Source organism: Convolutriloba macropyga, chromosome 12 (assembly GCF_964194025.1).
Source record: "Convolutriloba macropyga chromosome 12, txConMacr16.3, whole genome shotgun sequence".
NCBI classification, from domain to species: domain Eukaryota; kingdom Metazoa; phylum Xenacoelomorpha; order Acoela; family Convolutidae; genus Convolutriloba; species Convolutriloba macropyga.
In genome coordinates, this window is record NC_134479.1 from 46,331,469 (window position 1) to 46,336,199 (window position 4,731).

Here is a 4,731-nt window from a genome sequence, read left to right on the forward strand (position 1 = left end):
CAGTACAACGATAAACCCGATCATATAAAAAATACATTGGACCTAAGATCGATCAAAGAACACTTACGTATTTTTTAATTATAAATATAATAATTAATTTATTCTATAGAGAATTAATTTAATCTATAGACGTTAAATTCAGAGAAAATTAGATTTTTCCATTCGTGGCTAATTAAAATATCAAATAGTTGAAGTTATAGTTTACCCTCTCATTGGGTGAGGTTAAAAAACTGCCTCCTCTCATTGGCTGGTTTTGGTCTTTACTGAAAGGTTCTCTTGTTTCAATAGCAAAGGTTCAATCGTATTTGAATGTGCTCTAAAATCATTTTGAGTATAGTAGTTATTTTATACATTTCAAATACATTTTATACCTTTTTTCACTTCTTTTCAATTTCACGGTTGATCATATTTTTAAAGAAATTTTAGTTCGTTGGTTTTTCATTAATAAACATTCTCACTCGATAAATATTTGTCTTGCCAATTTGCTAGAAAATAATTCCGCGGACATGTTCTAATGTTTGGATAATCCGTGCGTATTAATTAATAAAGTTATTGAATCAATTGTTCATGAAAAAACGGATGATAGCAAAACAGATGAAAACGCGCGCGACTTTGTGACACATTTTTTATTGACACTTTGTGATACAAGAGCTCATGGCAGCTCTTAGATAAAAAACTATTTTTTGAGCAATTAATGGTTCGACTCAGAACAATTTTCTTTTTATGTTCTCCCATGTTTTTCTATCTCACTCTGGTAGATTTAATCAGACTCGTTATAATGAAAGGCAATGTTATACGATAAAACAGTCGGTTAATGATAACGACATAGACCTATCGCTGTTTAATATTAGCACTAACTGTTTAAGGAGACCTAATAGGTCCAATTGAAGGTCCCTATGAACCCTAAAAACAACCGGATATCTGCGAGACGAGATGTTTAGATCTGAGCCGCATGCCAATTCAGAAATGGAACATTGGTTTTCAATCATGCATTTTTTTTATTCATGAAAACAAATTTTCATGTCAAAAAAGGATGATCAGCATGCTTTTTCAGTTTAAAATAATGACCAAGTTTAATATAATGTCCAATACAGTTGCTATCACTGGACATCTGAAAAGGGGACCGAGTGCTGCCCTCTCTGAGAGACAATGATATCACGTGACGTCTGAAACTGACCGCCCCATGGTCAAACGTGCAGGACGCTGTTGATACGAACTGACTCAGGTGAAGATGGGTTCTCCCCCTCTCCGTGATAGGGGTCACGTGACACATCATCTTCAGGTAAGTCATTTAGTATCAACTGAGATAGGGCAGCAATCAATCCCCTTTGCAGATGCCCCGTGACAGCAGCTGTCTTTGATGGACGACATTTCATTGGACTCCAGATGCCAATTTGTCGCAGACTGCATTACGACGCAGAGGTATACCCCAAAATTTTCGCCTTAGTAAAATTGGCTCGAAAATTAGATACATACAATGAACGAAATTAGGAAACATCCTTTGTATCTTACTTTTCGCAAAAGGGGTTCCGCCAAAGTATTAATATACATATTAACACGGGATGCGAACACGGGATACGATATTCCCTTCCAATTTGCCGGTTTCTGTAGTTATTTTCCGCAATATTGTTCCACTTTCAATGTATTAACATAGTAAAACCGAACACGAGATACACGCATCGGGCATATCTGCCCGTGACGATTTGGGTACATCTCTGAAACGTAATGTGAGGCAACGGTCTGTGTAGCTAAAGACATTATCTTCTTTCACCATTATCTAGTTGGTTGGAAATGCAATTTTCAGTTACCATTTTCGGTCTTTCCCATTAACCCCCACCCCAAGCTTAGTGATTAGATAACTTATAGCCCATAATGCGGGCTTATTTCCCAAATCATGGTAAATACACCATAACGGGGGCTATAATTTCTTGGTAAGGCTCTACACTTTTTATTAAATTGGGTTCTGCTGCACCAATGGTTATCTGATTCATTCCACCTGAAAACTACATAATTCAACAACACGGTGCTTCCTTTTCTGAGGTTTGTCAAAACAAAATGAACCTTGAATGTCAATGAAAAAAAATCGAGTGTAGCCTGTATCAAAATTAAAATCGAAGGAATCAGAAACGCGAAGAAAAATGTATGCGTGAAAGGTGCTTTATCATTTCTGACATACAGATTACTGTATGTGACTCCGGGTGTGACTCTGATATTATCAGTGAGCCTAATTTTTAAATTCTGTTCAACTCGTGGCTTTATTTTTACTTAACCAAAGTGTCGACCAGAGTTATCAACCCTAATATCATTTTAAACGATATAATAACCTCTAACTTCGATAAATTCAGTGTAAAAACTGCGAGTAAACATCTCATAAATCATTGTAGGAGAATAACTACTTTGTCCAACAGTACCCATTGGACCTGTTACCCAGTTTCCATAGTCATCGTATAATCCCACTCTGACACTATTGACATCCAATCGTCGTCAATCAAGACAATTATTCATAATACATTGACACGGTCCTCTATAAAGCCCTATCAAGTTTTTGGAGGCACCGCATTCATAAATTTCAGTTAAGGAAGTTGCAGTTATGAATAAATTTGCAAATTTATCAGCTCTGACCTCTTACAAACTAATTTAATTTTTCTCAACACTTTTAAACACTTTCGATCAGAATGATATTTACAGCTAAGGAAAACTTAATACGGCGCCGTATATATACCCATTTCGGCTTTTCAAAGATTTCTACGCTTGTGAATTTCTTTAAAATAAACAATAAAGTTTTTCTAACTAAAACTGTCGTAAAACTCTGCCCAGAAATGTTTTCAAAAGTTTTTCTGTTTTAAAACTTCACAGAAGGACTTGAAATTTGTCAATTGTTAAGTAATATTGCAAATTTTGCTCGGCTTTCATTTGTTTTTTTTTGTTTTGTTTGAACAATGTATACGAGGGCGCTTTTATCGTCTGTCCGGGCTCGATTACCCTATATATTTTTTCAGTAACTACGTCATTGCCGTTCACAGGCCCAGAATGAAAGGAAGAAGGAAAAATCAAATGAATACATTACGTCTCAGAACAGACCCCAAAATTGGGCATAATTAGTTCTGTGGAAAACACCTATGTTCGCTAAATTGGCTCGGATTGAAATATTTTGAGGGGAATAGGTCAGTCCTGTCCACAAACGAGTTTTGGTGAATACACTGACAGAATAGTGTAAGTGTTTTTCATAGCAAATGCAAGCAAATTTAACGATTTGAGTAATTAGATTTGGCGATTTGCGTAAATCAGAAATAATCCCTATGATTATTTAATATAAACTTAATTGTGTAAGAAGGAATATTTGTGCATTTAAAAATCGATTAAACATATAATTGAGTTAGAAAAAACTTTGGATTTAAAGAATGTCAAATTGCTTCTTAAATCTGTGTTAAATCCATTGTCAAATTTCTGACGGATAAGTGTAAGTGCAGCTCAAGTTTCCGTAAGTAAAATCCACTGGTCTAAAGTAACGGATAATTTGAAATAAATTAAAAGGTTTTTGAGCTACATTAATTTTGACCAGTAATGTTTATCGCAAAAAATTTTTAACAAAAAAAATATTTTTTAGCTTGACTAGTGAGTTAGTTTTCCGATAATTCTATGGCTATTTTACTATTCGGTGCACCCTATTAAGTTTTTTAGAGCGTTAGCAGGGCATCTAATTGATATTGGTAATGCCTTAGTGCGGCACTTTAACCTTGATAAGTCTTTCCTTATACGGTGCCTTAGAACTGTTAGTAGCACTGTGTAGAGTACTCTAGTAAACTTGACAAGAATTTGTAGGTTTTTTGTCAGACTGTTACAATATCGTTGTACAGCCCTACCAAAATTTGCAAGTTCGGTCAACGCGGGATTTTGATTCTTAGGTGTTCAGAATATTTCCTCTGTAAAATTTCGTGAATGTAAACGAATAAAATGTAGATTTGTGCAATACATAAAACTCTCAGGGTAAACATTTAGATCAAATTTCGTTCACAAATGATAATTTCTTGCAAAAAACTGTATTATCATAATTGGTTGAATAGTGGCCTCGGCTACTAAAAATTTATCAGATAGATAGACAAAAAAATTCATCTAATTGTCAACGTATTTCAGTTTCGCAATCAACTCATAATGCAATGAGTTAAAGAATAAACTAATCCCATTTTTCTCAATCTTTTGAACATACTTTAGAAATTGTCAATTTTGTACTTAGAAAATTGTTGGTATGTTAGGTTTGAGTTTGACAAAAATGAAGACTTTGAGTTCGCATTCTAAAATTGTGATATCAGTTTCTAGAAGAAACAGTTCAATGACAGATTCTTGATTGTGATTTGAATACGCAGAAGCGGGCAAAGACAGTAACAGAAGAGGCAAGAACCAATAGCAGATAATCCACATTTTGCTCCGAATTAATCTCTTCAGCGTAGATGATAATTTGGCTAATTGAATTGTTCACAAAAATTATGCCATGAGAAAACTCATCGAAAATAATCGTTTTCAAATTTTCTGTTTTAGAAATGTTTTTAACTTTTTTTTAAAAAAATGTTTGTCACTTTGTAGCTTGTAATTGAACAAAGTTGGCTATACTCAGGTTGAGATCCTTGACCAAAAGTCGAGATATGATCCAGACCGTCCTATACGGAAAGTATCTCTGTCCAGACTTATTAGCATTCAAAACTAATCGTCCTGGTACGTGGGTTTGCTGTGGTA